The sequence below is a fragment of the Rhinoderma darwinii genome, chromosome 13 (genome assembly GCF_050947455.1).
Source record: "Rhinoderma darwinii isolate aRhiDar2 chromosome 13, aRhiDar2.hap1, whole genome shotgun sequence".
Taxonomy (NCBI): Eukaryota; Metazoa; Chordata; class Amphibia; order Anura; family Rhinodermatidae; genus Rhinoderma; species Rhinoderma darwinii.
The window spans coordinates 65,054,392-65,070,736 of record NC_134699.1 but is presented as its reverse complement, the minus strand read 5'-3'; the positions used below and the strand labels follow the sequence as shown (position 1 = coordinate 65,070,736).

Here is a 16,345-nt window from a genome sequence, read left to right as displayed (position 1 = left end):
CAGAGGATCTGTCAGCTCTCCTGTGTGGTGTAGTATAGAGGAGCTGTCAGCTCTCCTGTGTGGTGTAGTATAGAGGATCTGTCAGCTCTCCTGTGTGGTGTAGTATAGAGGAGCTGTCAGCTCTCCTGTGTGGTGTAGTATAGAGGACCTGTCAGTTCTCCTGTGTGGTGTAGTATAGAGGATCTGTCAGCTCTCCTGTGTGGTGTAGTATAGAGGATCTGTCAGCTCTCCTGTGTGGTGTAAGATAGAGGAGCTGTCAGTTCTCCTGTGTGGTGTAGTATAAAGGAGCTGTCAGCTCTCCTGTGTAGTGTAGTATAGAGGAGCTGTCAGCTCTCCTGTGTGATGTAGTATAGAGGATCTGTCTGCTCTCCTGTGTGATGTAGTATAGAGGAGCTGTCAGCTCTCCTGTGTGGTGTAGTATAGAGGATCTGTCAGCTCTCCTGTGTGGTGTAAGATAGAGGAGCTGTCAGTTCTCCTGTGTGGTGTAGTATAAAGGAGCTGTCAGCTCTCCTGTGTAGTGTAGTATAGAGGAGCTGTCAGCTCTCCTGTGTGATGTAGTATAGAGGATCTGTCTGCTCTCCTGTGTGATGTAGTATAGAGGATCTGTCAGCTCTCCTGTGTGGTGTAGTATAGAGGATCTGTCAGCTCTCCTGTGTGGTATAGTATAGAGGAGCTGTCAGCTCTCCTGTGTGGTGTAGTATAGAGGATCTGTCAGTTCTCCTGTGTGGTGTAGTATAGAGTAGCTGTCAGCTCTCCTGTGTGGTGTAGTATAGAGGAGCTGTCAGTTCTCTTGTGTGGTGCAGTATAGAGGATCTGTCAGTTCTCCTGTGTGGTGTAGTATAGAGGAGCTGTCAGCTCTCCTGTGTGGTATAGTATAGAGGATCTGTCAGTTCTCCTGTGTGGTGTAGTATAGAGGATCTGTCAGCTCTCCTGAGTGGTGTAGTATAGAGGAGCTGTCAGCTCTCCTGTGTGGTGTAGTATAGAGGCGCTGTCAGCTCTCTTGTGTGGTGTAGTATAGAGGATCTGTCAGGTCTCTTGTGTGGTGTGGTGTAGTATAGAGGAGCTTTCAGTTCTCCTGTGTTGTGTAGTATAGAGGAGCTGTCAGCTCTCCTGTGTGGTGTAGTATAGAGGATCTGTCAGCTCTCCTGTGTAGTGTAGTATAGAGGATCTGTCAGCTCTACTGTGTGGTGTAGTATAGAGGATCTGTCAGGTCTCTTGTGTGGTGTAGTACAGAGGATCTGTCAGCTCTCCTGTGTGGTGTAGTATAGAGGAGCTGTCAGCTCTCCTGTGTGGTGTAGTATAGAGGATCTGTCAGCTCTCCTGTGTGGTGTAAGATAGAGGAGCTGTCAGTTCTCCTGTGTGGTGTAGTATAGAGGATCTGTCAGCTCTCCTGTGTAGTGTAGTATAGAGGATCTGTCAGCTCTACTGTGTGGTGTAGTATAGAGGATCTGTCAGGTCTCTTGTGTGGTGTAGTACAGAGGATCTGTCAGCTCTCCTGTGTGGTGTAGTATAGAGGATCTGTCAGCTCTCCTGTGTGGTGTAGTATAGAGGATCTGTCAGCTCTCCTGTGTGGTGTAGTATAGAGGATCTGTCAGCTCTCCTGTGTGATGTAGTATAGAGGATCTGTCAGCTCTCCTGTGTAGTGTAGTATACAGGAGCTGTCAGCTCTCCTGTGTGGTGTAGTATAGAGGATCTGTCAGCTCTCCTGTGTGGTGTAGTATAGAGGATCTGTCAGCTCTCCTGTGTGATGTAGTATAGAGGAGCTGTCAGCTCTCTTGTGTAGTGTAGTATAGAGGATCTGTCAGCTCTCCTGTGTGGTGTAGTAAAGAGGATCTGTCATCTCTCCTGTGTGGTGTAGTAAAGAGGATCTGTCAGTTCTCCTGAGTGGTGTAGTAAAGTGGAGCTGTTGATTCTTCTGACATGTCTATTTTAGTAAATATTTGTATTCCTTATAAAATAACAGTTCTGGAACATCCTTTCTTAGAACTTTGTATTGTGCTGTTCCTCTGGTATTCCTCCTGGAAATGTAGAAGTAATTTGACTACTGGATATTATCATTCCCCTAGTCAATTAAGTGCTTTCAAACTCAGTATCAGATATAATTGGACAGCATCAGACTGGAGACACACCCTATTGTCAAGGAGAATGGGGACATCTAATTGTTTATTTACCTATACATTTCTAGGAGGAATAACAGAGCCATGTATTGTGCTGTTCCTCTAAGAAAAGATGTGACAGCATTTTTTCAAGGGGAATACATGTATCTACCAATATTGACATGTTGACATGTTGACATGTTTGATGCTTGAATATTTTTATATATACATTTCCAACCAGTGACTGGCATTTGCATCCTTGTTGTAAAGCTTTAACATTACCCATAATGCACTACTACAACCAATGTTGGAAACAATTATCATGGGATCCAGTGCAATTTTTTTTTAGTAATTCCAGCTCTACATCTATAGGAGCATAGAAGGATCAAGGACATTATGTATCTGTACTACTACCCCTACAGGTCCCTGTAATATTATAGTAGGGGGCGCTATTGCATTGGTGTCTATGACAAGTATTAGCCATCAGCAGTGGTAAAAAGTGGCATTGCACATGTCAAAGGAACTGCAAAGGTCAATGTGATTTAAAATTAACCCTTAACAATGACTTGAATACGATTGGCAGCATAAAATAATGTAACACATTATTTTCCAAGGTGATGCGTCAACTGTAAGTATCCTGTATAGTGCTAAATGGAACAGTGCCATCTAGTGGCTGGATTCTCCCAAAGCATATCCGATATCCCGCAGGTTATGTGTTGCATTTTTTATTTTTTTTTGTGAATTTCAGACATGAAGTTTGCCCATGAGATCGGTTTTCTTCGCGCTCATAACATGTGATTACTTTAATTGCTGGTGACAGCAAACTATTCACAATGATCCGGTGATTATTTAGCCCCAAATAATTGTCCCACAATGAGCAGTGACATGGGGGGGGGGGGGGGGGGTCGCGTCCGAGCTGTCAAAAATTAATCTTAAAAGTTTCCTAATATTATTTAATATTCTCGCTACCGGTCATGAAAATTTCAATTTAACACTCATTTAAAGGGCAAGAGTCCCCATCCAAAGTGATTAATCCTTCACCACCCTCTTTACAGGACCTGTGACTCGGACTGACTCACCTGTGCAGCCATTTCAACATTGGGTCAGACTACTCGGTATTTCCATCAGCCCCATAAACCTTCAATGTAGTGGTAAGGAAACAAGCAAGACCATCGCTCCATTCATACTCCTCCTGTGAAGAGGTGATAAGACACATTTGTGAGACAACCCGTTTAATTCTTGTATATAGGGGCAGTATTATAGTAGTTATATTCTTGTTTATAGGGGGCAGTATTATAGTGGTTATATTCTTGTATATAGGGGGCAGTATTATAGTAGTTATATTCTTGTATATAGGAGCAGTATTATAGTAGTTATATTCTTGTATATAGGGAGCAGTATTATAGTAGTTATATTCTTGTATATAGGAGCAGTATTATAGTAGTTATATTCTTGTATATAGGAGCAGTATTATAGTAGTTATATTCTTGTATATAGGGGTAGTATTATAGTAGTTATATTCTTGTATATAGGAAGCAGTATTATAGTAGTTATATTCTTGTATATAGGAGCAGTATTATAGTAGTTATATTCTTGTATATAGGAGCAGTATTATAGTAGTTATATTCTTGTATATAGGAGCAGTATTATAGTAGTTATATTCTTGTATATAGGGGCAGTATTATAGGAGTTATATTCTTGTATATAGGAGCAGTATTATAGTAGTAAGGGCGGGTTCACACATGGCGGAATTTCACTTAAATTCCGCTGCGGACACTCCGCAGCGTTAATCCGCAGCGGAGCCGTTTCTCCATTGACTTTCACTTTAATTTAGCAGTGTTCGTTTACACGATGCGTACAATTCCGCTGCGGAGCATAGGCTGCGGAGCGGAATTTGGTGTCCGCAGCATGCTCTGTCTGTTGCGGACTGGTTGCGGACTCATGGCGGAATTTCTCCATTGACTTCAATGGAGATTCTAATTTCCGCAATGAAGTCCGCAGCTGTCATGCACATGTCATGTGTGCTGCGGATGCGTCTTGCTTTTTTCACTTGACATTTCTTCATTCTGGCTGGACCTATGTATTTCTAGGTCTACAGCCAGACTGAGGAAGTCAATGTGGCTCCCGTAATGACGGGAGCGTTGCTAGGAGACGTCAGTAAATAGTCACTGTCCAGGGTGCTGAAAGAGTTAAGCGATCGGCAGTAACTGTTTCTGCACCCGGGACAGTGACTACCGATCCCAATATACATGTATCTGTAAAAAAAAATGAAGTTCGTACTTACCGAGAACTCCCTGTTTCTGTCTCCAGTCCGGCCTCCCAGGATGACGTTTCAGTGTAAGTGACGGCTGCAGCCAATCACAGGCCAAGCACAGGCTGCAGCGGTCACATGGACTGGCGCGTCATCCAGGGAGGTCGGGCTGGATGCCGAAGGAGGGACGCGTCATAAAGACAACGGGCGGTAAGTATGAAATTCTTTTACTTTCACTAGGGAAAGTGCTGTCCCTTCTCTCTATCCTGCACTGATAGGGAGAAGGGAAGCACTTTTCCCGCAGTCCGCAGCAGCTAGTCCGCATCAATTTTCTGCACATTTTGTGCAGATCCGCAGCCGTAATCCGCAACCCGGATTAGGTGCGGCATTGATGCGGACAGTTGCGGAGGAATTCCGCCATGTGTGGTCATGCCCTTATATTCTTGTATATAGGAGCAGTATTATAGTAGTTATATTCTTGTATATAGGGACAGTATTATAGTAGTTATATTCTTGTATATAGGGAGCAGTATTATAGTAGTTATATTCTTGTATATAGGGAGCAGTATTATAGTAGTTATATTCTTGTATATAGGGGCAGTATTATAGTAGTTATATTCTTGTATATAGGGACAGTATTATAGTAGTTATATTCTTGTATATAGGGGGCAGTATTATAGTAATTATATTCTTGTATATAGGGGCAGTATTATAGTAGTTATAGTCTTGTATATAGGAGCAGTAGTATAGTAGTTATAGTCTTGTATATAGGAGCAGTATTATAGTAGTTATATTCTTGTATATAGGAGCAGTATTATAGTAGTTATATTCTTGTATATAGGGGCAGTATTATAGTAGTTATAGTCTTGTATATAGGAGCAGTAGTATAGTAGTTGTAGTCTTGTATATAGGAGCAGTATTATAGTAGTTATATTCTTGTATATAGGAGCAGTATTATAGTAGTTATATTCTTGTATACAGGGGCAGTATTATAGTAGTTATATTCTTGTATATAGGGAGCAGTATTATAGTAGTTATATTCTTGTATATAGGGAGCAGTATTATAGTAGTTATATTCTTGTATATAAAGACAATATTATAGTAGTTATATTCTTGTATATAGGAGCAGTATTATAGTAGTTATATTCTTGTATATAGGGAGCAGTATTATAGTAGTTATATTCTTATATATAGGGGCAGTATTATAGTAGTTATATTCTTGTATATAAGAGCAGTATTATAGTAAGTTATATTCTTGTATATAGGGGCAGTATTATAGTAGTTATATTCTTGTATATAGGGGCAGTATTATAGTAGTTATAGTCTTGTATATAGGAGCAGTAGTATAGTAGTTATATTCTTGTATGTAGGGAGCAGTATTATAGTAGTTATATTCTTGTATATAGGAGCAGTATTATAGTAGTTATATTTTTGTATGTAGGGAGCAGTATTATAGTAGTTATATTCCTGTATATAGGAGCAGTATTATAGTAGTTATATTCTTGTATATAGGAGCAGTATTATAGTAGTTATATTCTTGTATATAGGAGCAGTATTAGGGCATGACCACACATGGCGGAATTCCTCCGCAACTGTCCGCATCAATGCCGCACAGAATCTGCGTTGCAGATTCTGCAGCGGATCTGCACAAAATGTGCAGAAAATTGATGCGGACTGGCCGCTGCGGACTGCAGGAAAAGTGCTTCTCTTCTCCCTATTCAGTGCAGGATAGAGAGAAGGGACAGCACTTTCCCTAGTGAAAGTCAAAGAAATTCATACTTACCGCCCGTTGTCTTGGTGACGCGTCCCTCTTTCGGCATCCGGCCCGACCTCCCTGGATGACGCTCCAGTCCATGTGACCGCTGCAGCCTGTGCTTGGCCTGTGATTGGCTGCAGCCGTCACTTACACTGAAACGTCATCCTGGGAGGCCGGACTGTAGACAGACGCAGGGAGTTCTCGGTAAGTATGAACTTATATTTTTTTTTACAGATACATGTATATTGAGATCGGTAGTCACTGTCCCGGGTGCAGAAACAGTTACTGCCGATCGCGTAACTCTTTCAGCACCCTGGACAGTGACTATTTACAGACGTCTCCTAGCAACGCTCCCGTCATTACGGGAGCCCCATTGACTTCCTCAGTCTGGCTGTAGACCTAGAAATACATAGGTCCAGCCAGAATGAAGAAATGTCATGGTAGTAAAAACAATACGCTCCGCAGCACACATAAGATCTGCGGACTTCATTGCGGAATTTTGACTCTCCATTGAAGTCAATGGAGAAATTCCGCCATGAGTCCGCAACCAGTCCGCCACTGCTCCGCAACAGACAGAGCATGCTGCGGACACCAAATTCCGCTCCGCAGCCTATGCTCCGCAGCGGAATTGTACGCATCGTGTAAACGAACACTGCTAAATTAAAGTGAAAGTCAATGGAGAAACGGCTCCGCTGCGGATTAACGCTGCGGAGTGTCCGCAGCGGAATTTAAGTGAAATTCCGCTATGTGTGAACCCGCCCTTATAGTAGTTATATTCTTGTATGTAGGGAGCAGTATTATAGTAGTTATATTCTTGTATATAGGAACAGTATTATAGTAGTTATATTCTTGTATATAGGGGCAGTATTATAGTAGTTATAGTCTTGCATATAGGAGAAGTATTATAGTAGTTATATTCTTGTATATAGGGAGCAGTATTATAGTAGTTATATTCTTGTATATAGGAGCAGTATTATAGTAGTTATATTCTTGTATATAGGGAGCAGTATTATAGTAGTTATATTCTTGTATATAGGGGCAGTATTATAGTAGGTATATTCTTATATATAGGGAGCAGTATTATAGTAGTTATATTCTTGTATATTGGGGCAGTATTATAGTAGTTATATTCCTGTATATAGGGTGCAGTATTATAGTAGTTATATTCTTGTATATAGGAGCAGTATTATAGTAGTTATATTCTTGTATATAGGGGGCAGTATTATAGTAGTTATATTCTTATATATAGGGGGCAGTATTATAGTTATATTCTTGTATATAGGCGGCAGTATTATAGTAGTTATATTCCTGTATATAGGGGCAGTATTATAGTAGTTATATTCTTGTATATAGGGGCAGTATTTGGCTGGGTTCACACGTGGCGGAATTTCACTTAAATTCCGCTGCGGATACTCCGCAGCGTTAATCCGCAGCGGAGCCGTTTGTACCATTGACTTACACTTTAATTTAGCAGTGTTCGTTTAGACGAGGCGTAAAATTCCGCTGCGGAGCATAGGCTGCGGAGCGGAATTTGGTGTCCGCAGCATGCTCTGTCTGTTGCGGAGCAGTGGCGGACTCATGGCGGAATTTCTCCATTGACTTCAATGGAGATTCTAATTTCCGCAATGAAGTCCGCAGATGTCATGCACATGTCATGTGTGCTGCGGATGCGTCTTGCTTTTTTAACTTGACATTTCTTCATTCTGGCTGGACCTATGTATTTCTAGGTCTACAGCCAGACTGAGGAAGTCAATGGGGCTCCCGTAATGACGGGAGCGTTGCTAGGAGACGTCAGTAAATAGTCACTGTCAAGGGGGCTGAAAGAGTTAAGCGATCGGCAGTAACTGTTTCTGCACCCTGGACAGTGACTACCGATCACAATATACAGCAACCTGTAAAAAAATATAAGTTCATACTTACCGAGAACTCCCTGCGTCTGTCTCCAGTCCGGCCTCCCAGGATGACGTTTCAGTGTAAGTGACGGCTGCAGCCAATCACAGGCCAAGCACAGGCTGCAGCGGTCACATAGACTGCCGCGTCATCCAGGGAGGTCGGGCTGGATGCCGAAAGAGGGACGCGTCACCAAGACAACGGCCGGTAAGTATGAAATTCGTTTACTTTCACTAGGGAAAGTGCTGTCCCTTCTCTCTATCCTGCACTGATAGGGAGAAGGGAAGCACTTTTCCCGCAGTCCGCAGCAGCTAGTCCGCATCAATTTACTGCACATTTTGTGCAGATCCGCAGAGCTGTGCGGCATTGATGCGGACAGTTGCGGAGGAAATCCGCCACGTGTGGTCATGCCCTTATAGTAGTTATATTCTTGTATATAGGAGCAGTATTATAGTAGTTATATTCTTGTATATAGGGGCAGTATTATAGTAAGTATATTCTTGTATATAGGAGCAGTATTATAGTAGTTATATTCTTGTGTATAGGGGCAGTATTATAGTAGTTATATTCTTGTATATAGGGGCAGTATTATAGTAGTTATATTCTTGTATATAGGGGGCAGTATTATAGTAGTTATATTCTTGTATATAGGAGCAGTATTATAGTAGTTATATTCTTGTATATAGGGGGCAGTATTATAGTAGTTATATTCTTATATATAGGGGGCAGTATTATAGTAGTTATATTCTTGTATATAGGGGGCAGTATTATAGTAGTTAAATTCTTGTATATAGGAGGTAGCATTATAGTAGTTATATTGTTGTATATAGGGGGCAGTATTATAGTAGTTATATTCTTGTATATAGGGGCAGTATTATAGTAGTTATATTCTTGTATATAGGGACAGTATTATAGTAGTTATATTCTTGTATATAGGGGCAGTATTATAGTAGTTATAGTCTTGTATATAGGAGCAGTATTATAGTAGTTATATTCTTGTATATAGGGGACAGTATTATAGCAGTTATATTCTTGTATATAGGGGGCAGTATTATAGTAGTTATATTCTTGTATATTAGGGCAGTATTATAGTAGTTATATTCTTGTATAGAGGAGCAGTATTATAGTAGTTATATTCTTGTATATAGGGGGCAGTATTATAGTAGTTATATTCTTGTATATAGGGGCAGTATTATAGTAGTTATATTCTTGTATAGAGGAGCAGTATTATAGTAGTTATATTCTTGTATATAGGAGCAGTATTATAGTAGTTATATTCTTGTATTTAGGGGGCAGTATTATAGTAGTTATATTCTTGTATTTAGGAGTCAGTATTATAGTAGATATATTCTTGTATATAGGGGGCAGTATTATAGTAGTTATATTCTTGTATATAGGAGCAGTATTATAGTCGTTATATTCTTGTATATAGGGGCAGTATTATAGTAGTTATATTCTTGTATATAGGAGCAGTATTATAGTAGTTATATTCTTGTATATAGGAGCAGTATTATAGTAGTTATATTCTTGTATATAGGGGCAGTATTATAGTAGTTATATTCTTGTATATAGAGGCAGTATTATAGTAGTTATATTCTTGTATATAGGAGCAGTATTATAGTAGTTATATTCTTGTATATAGGAGCAGTATTATAGTAGTTATATTCTTGTATGTAGGGGCAGTATTATATTAGTTATATTCTTGTATATAGGGGGCAGTATTATAGTAGTTATATTCTTGTATATAGGAGCAGTATTATAGTAGTTATATTCTTGTATATAGGAGCAGTATTATAGTAGTTATATTCTTGTATATAGGGGGCAGTATTATAGTAGTTATATTCTTGTATATAGGAGTCAGTATTATAGTAGATATATTCTTGTATATAGGTGCAGTATTATATTAGTTATATTCCTGTATATAGGGACAGTATTATAGTAGTTCTATTTTTGTATATAGGGGCAGTATTATAGTAGTTATATTTTTGTATATAGGGGGCAGTATTATAGTAGTTATATTCTTGTATATAGGGGGCAGTATTATAGTAGTTATATTCTTGTATATGGGGGCAGTATTATAGTAGTTATCTTCTTGTATATAGGGAGCAGTATTATAGTAGTTATATTTTTGTATATAGGGGCAGTATTATAGTAGTTATATTCTTGTATATAGGGGCAGTATTCTAGTAGTTATATTCCTGTATATAGGGAGCAGTATTATAGTAGTTATATTCCTGTATATAGGGAGCAGTATTATAGTAGTTATATTCTTGTATATAGGGAGCAGTATTATAGTAGACATATTCTTGTATATAGGGGCAGTATTATAGTAGTTATATTCTTGTATATAGGGGAAGTATTATAGTAGTTATATTCTCGTATATAGGGGGCAGTATTATAGTAGTTATATTCTTGTATATAGGGGCAGTATTATAGTAGTTATATTCTTGTATATAGGGGGCAGTATTATAGTAGTTATATTCTTGTATATAGGGGCAGTAGTATAGTAGTTATATTCTTGTATATAGAGGCAGTATTATAGTAGTTATATTTTTGTATATAGGGGGCAGTATTATAGTAGTTATATTCTTGTATATAGGGGCAGTATTATAGTAGTTATATTCCTGTATATAGGGAGCAGTATTATAGTAGTTATATTCCTGTATATAGGGAGCAGTATTATAGTAGTTATATTCTTGTATATAGGGAGAAGTATTATAGTAGTTATATTCTCGTATATAGGGGGCAGTATTATAGTAGTTATATTCTTGTATATATGAGTCAGTATTATAGTAGATATATTCTTGTATATAGGTGCAGTATTATAGTAGTTATATTCCTGTATATAGGGACAGTATTATAGTAGATATATTCTTGTATATAGGGGGCAGTATTATAGTAGTTATATTCTTGTATATAGGGGCAGTATTATAGTAGTTATATTCTTGTATATAAGGGGCAGTATTATAGTAGTTATATTCTTGTATATAGGAGCAGTATTAAAGTAGTTATATTCTTGTATATAGGGGAAGTATTATAGTAGTTATATTCTTGTATATAGGGGGCAGTATTATAGTAGTTATATTCTTGTATATAGGAGCAGTATTATAGTAGTTATATTCTTGTATATAGGGGCAGTATTATAGTAGTTATATTCCTGTATATAGGGGCAGTATTATAGTAGTTATATTCTTGTATATAGGAGCAGTATTATAGTAGTTATATTCTTGTATATAGGGGCAGTATTATAGTAGTTATATTCCTGTATATAGGGGCAGTATTATAGTAGTTATATTCTTGTATATATGAGCAGTATTATAGTAGTTATATTCTTGTATATAGGGGGCAGTATTATAGGAGTTATATTCTTGTATATAGTGGGCAGTATTATAGTAGTTATATTCTTGTACATAGGGGCAGTATTATAGTAGTTATATTCTTGTATATAGGAGCAGTATTATAGTAGTTATATTCTTGTATATAGGGATCAGTATTATAGTAGTTATATTCTTGTATATAGGGGCAGTATTATAGTAGTTATAGTCTTGTATATAGGGGCAGTATTATAGTAGTTATATTCATGTATATAGGGGGCAGTATTATAGAAGTTATATTCTTGTATATAGGAGCAGTATTATTGTAGTTATATTCTTGTATATAGGGGGCAGTATTATAGTAGTTATATTCTTGTATATAGGGAGCAGTATTATAGTAGTTATATTCTTGTATATAGGAGCAGTATTATAGTAGTTATATTCTTGTATATAGGGGCAGTATTATAGTAGTTATATTCTTGTATATAGGGGGCAGTATTATAGTAGTTATATTCTTGTATATGGGGGCAGTATTATAGTAGTTATATTCTTGTATATGGGGGCAGTATTATAGTAGTTATATTCTTGTATATAGGGAGCAGTATTATAGTAGTTATATTTTTGTATATAGGGGCAGTATTATAGTAGTTATATTCTTGTATATAGGGGCAGTATTCTAGTAGTTATATTCCTGTATATAGGGAGCAGTATTATAGTAGTTATATTCCTGTATATAGGGAGCAGTATTATAGTAGTTATATTCTTGTATATAGGGGGAAGTATTATAGTAGTTATATTCTCGTATATAGGGGGCAGTATTATAGTAGTCATATTCTTGTATATAGGGGCAGTATTATAGTAGTTATATTCTTGTATATAGGGGCAGTATTATAGTAGTTATATTCTTGTATATAGGGGGCAGTATTATAGTAGTTATATTCTTGTATATGGGGGCAGTATTATAGTAGTTATATTCTTGTATATAGTGAGCAGTATTATAGTAGTTATATTTTTGTATATAGGGGCAGTATTATAGTAGTTATATTCTTGTATATAGGGGCAGTATTCTAGTAGTTATATTCCTGTATATAGGGAGCAGTATTATAGTAGTTATATTCCTGTATATAGGGAGCAGTATTATAGTAGTTATATTCTTGTATATAGGGGGAAGTATTATAGTAGTTATATTCTCGTATATAGGGGGCAGTATTATCGTAGTTATATTCTTGTATATAGGGGCAGTATTATAGTAGTTATATTCTTGTATATAGGGGCAGTATTATAGTAGTTATATTCTTGTATATAGGGGCAGTAGTATAGTAGTTATATTCTTGTATATAGGAGGCAGTATTATAGTAGTTATATTCTTGTATATAGGGGGCAGTATTATAGTAGTTATATTCTTGTACATAGGAGGCAGTATTATAGTAGTTATATTCTTGTATATAGGGGCAGTAGTATAGTAGTTATATTCTTGTATATAGAGGCAGTATTATAGTAGTTATATTCTTGTATATAGGGGGCAGTATTATAGTAGTTATATTCTTGTACATAGGGGCAGTATTATAGTGCTGCCTCTTAGCTCTTCTGATCATGGGAGTCCTGGAGGGGGCCCGCATTAAGTACAAATAAATGGGTTATCCTAATGATTAATTGCCTCTGCTGGGTTATTGCACCTTCATGTAATTACTGAGGGAATGTTGTTATATATATAGGTATAGGATATTTATAGGCCCATGCGTTGAGCTGCTGTAAAGCCTCTCATGATGAGGATTTGTGGTACCAGCCGGCTCTGACTCAACGCTCCGGTAGAATGAATCAGATCTGTTGTAGCTTTTACAAGCCTTTGAAGAACACATTGCGCTTTCGAAAGATTCCCAGACCACAAAGTCATAACCGTCGGCCGACTAGTGACGCAGGGCGAGATTGATGGACGGATCAGCATGGAGGTGCCATAAGCTTTCGCTGATAACAAAAATCCATTTGAAACGCGAGAGCAAAACATTTCATGAAATATTTACATCTAGAACCCGTGAATGGCTCCAAATATTCTTGATAAACAACCAAGGATTAGTTGAATCCATCTGAATGTGAACGTCTCGCTGTTCACTGGGATTAGAACATCTCGGATTCTTTTTTCTTGGCTCTGGGAAGATGTCTGTATTACAACCGATGGTCTGTACCAGGATGACCTTGAAATAGGACGAGATGTTTGGGTTCTATCTCAGCTGGTCCAGTATCATTATATTCTCTGTTGCCATGGGGTGATTGGTCAAATAGAGAAAGGGGGTACATATGTCTTTAAGACACGAGGCTCATGCATCAATCAGTGTATGTCCGAAAATAAGACGCAAGAAATGGGCACCTGACAAGTTTCGCATCAGGTCATGGTTTACCCTTCATAGACCTCAGCTCTGGGACCTGGTAGGAGTAACACCTGGTAGAGGATGCGGGCACTTATATTTCTGGAGGCTCTGGGAAGACAATTGATTGTACCAGGTCCACCTTGAAATAGGACGAGATGTTTGGGTTGTATCTCGGATGCTCGAAGCATCGGCCCTTGGGTCAGGGATATTTTAAGGTTTTGTCTTCATTTTTGGACTAGGATGTCAGATTATTGGGATTTTTCAGCTCATTGAGAATTTCGGAGGGTTGTATGGTCGGATTTTATTACAGCAAGAATTCATTATATCGTTTGTTTGTTTGTTTTTTAAATTCTCCTCCAAAAGAATCACAAAAATTACCATAATCTGGAAAATTAAAGGTCCTTTCCAGTTTTATGAAAATTAAGCTTAATCATTGTACATTGTACCCTCAAATTTTACACAGCTGACGGTTTGTTACAGTTGTATCCAGTCTAGTTAATACGGAATGTTTTAGTAATTGTGTCTACTGTTTTTTCATGTCGAGGGGAAGGAATTTCCCCTTGCACCCCTCACTTCCTGCAGTGTATGATGTTTATAACATTGTATAATGAAAAGTTCTGCAGCTTTCTGATATACGTTGTATTTGAATTCCTTATTTTCAAAATGTCTGCTTGCTGTCAGTGAATTGGAACACTTTGTTTACCTTCAGAGGCTGAAAACCTGTACAGACCTAATATTATTCACAGCTGAGGGTTTGCTACAATTGTAATGAGTATAATGACTTCAGGCTGATACATTTTAACTGCACTGATACATTGTAGCAAATTAAGACAGAAGAAAGATGTGTTCTTTTGATGTGTTTATCTCACAAAGAGCTGCCTAGACTGGATACAATTGCAACATACCCTCAGCAGTAAGAAGTATTATTTCAGGCAGGGTTTCAGCTTCTTGATGTAAACAAGAATCGTCCACTTTCTGACAGCAAGCAGTGATCTTGAAAACGGTGACAAATTGATAAAGCACATTAGAAAGTTGTCGAACTTTTCATCATATAATGTTATTAACCTTATCATACATGGCAGGAAGTGAGGGGTGCAAGGGCAAATGTCTTCCCCTTGATATGAAAAAACCGATACAATAAATAAATAAATAAATAAAACATTCTGTATTGGGGATTAACTAGACTGGATGCAGTTGTCACGAACTCTCAGCTGTCGGAAATATGAAGGTTTTAGTCTGTAGCTGTAAACCAGGATGTTTCCATTCACTGACAGCAAGCAGAGAGCGTGACAATGGCGTGGAATTAGAACCCAAAGTACATTACGAAGCTGCAGAACTTTTTTATTACATCTGGATTTCGTTTCACTTGGACTATTGGCGCTCCCTCGCTCATTTTGAACTACTGGATGGCGGATTATTGGAATGTCGCGTTCATGGGCTGGATTATTCGTGTTTTCTACGCCGGATGTTTTACCGCGGCTGATCCATTACCTGGACCGTGCCGAACACAACCGCGTCTTTCTGCCTCATTCCGTATAATCCCTGAAATATTTATTGTTGCTCAATTGCGGTGGGTTTCAATGCCACAAGGAGATGTCGCAATGCAGGACGACTGCCAGACCTGAAATTATACCCTAAAAATAAGTCAGGGAGGCGGCAGGCGGCACAATCGGCCTCATTGTGTCCTGAGACCTGAGGTCTGATCGCTGCTTCCTGCGCTCGCACATCTTCTGCTCCTCCTAATTGATAACACGGCTCCTACTGCTTGGATGAGCCCGGAGATCGATGTCAGCACATGTACGCCTGGGGCAGCGCCAAACAGGGCACCCACAATCACCCATTAAAGCGACACTACGTTTCATATTTAGGGGGAGGACATTTTCCCTCGCACCCCCACTTCCTGCAGTATAGAATAAGGTTTCTGCAACCATCTCATATAATAAATTTGCTTTTTCTTAGAATATATTTAGTTTTTTTTTAATTTCACACCATTTTCAAGATCTCTGCCTGCTATTAGTGAATGGAAACATATTTGTTTCTATCTCGTATTTCCCACAGCTGACGGTTTGTTACAATTGTATCCAGTCTAGAACGTTTCAGCAATTGTATCTACTGTTTTTCATGCCAAGGGGAAGAAATTTTCCCTTACACCATTCACTTCCTGTTTATAATATTGTATAATGAAATGTTCTACAAACTTACTAATATACTTTACGTTTCAATTCGTCACCATGTTCAAGGTCTCTGTTTGCCGTCAGTGAATGGGAACATTCTTCTCTGTATCCAAAAACTAAAATCCCACCCAAAATAATACTGGTCACAGCTGAGGGTTTGTTACAATTGTATCCAGTCTAGACAATCTTATAGTTTGTTACAGGGTATCAGTACAGGTAAAATATACTAGACCGGATACAAGCTGTACAAAGTATTAGGTCAGGACAGGTTTGCAGCCTCTGGATGCAAAGAATAGTTTCCCCCCATTCACTGACAGCAAGCAGAGATATTGAAAGGGATAAGAAATTGAAAACAGAGAGTCCATTAGAAAATTACAGAACTCTGCACTTGGCAAATCTTTAGCTTTATTTTAATCTTGTACTGATCTTGACGCATCATTTATCTTTTATACTCTAGTCACATCCAGAGCAGCATTTATATTTCTACCATCTGCTATT

General features: G+C 38.2%; 1 long non-coding RNA gene across 1 annotated transcript in view; it reads right to left on the bottom strand.

Moving 5' to 3' along the window:
- Positions 1-16,345, bottom strand: part of LOC142666069 (uncharacterized) — a 111,344-nt gene that overhangs the window by 59,895 nt on the left and 35,104 nt on the right. Inside the window, exon 2 of the long non-coding RNA XR_012851629.1 lies at positions 3,176-3,288. This is a non-coding gene — a long non-coding RNA (uncharacterized LOC142666069). The remainder of the gene's footprint in view (positions 1-3,175; positions 3,289-16,345) is intronic.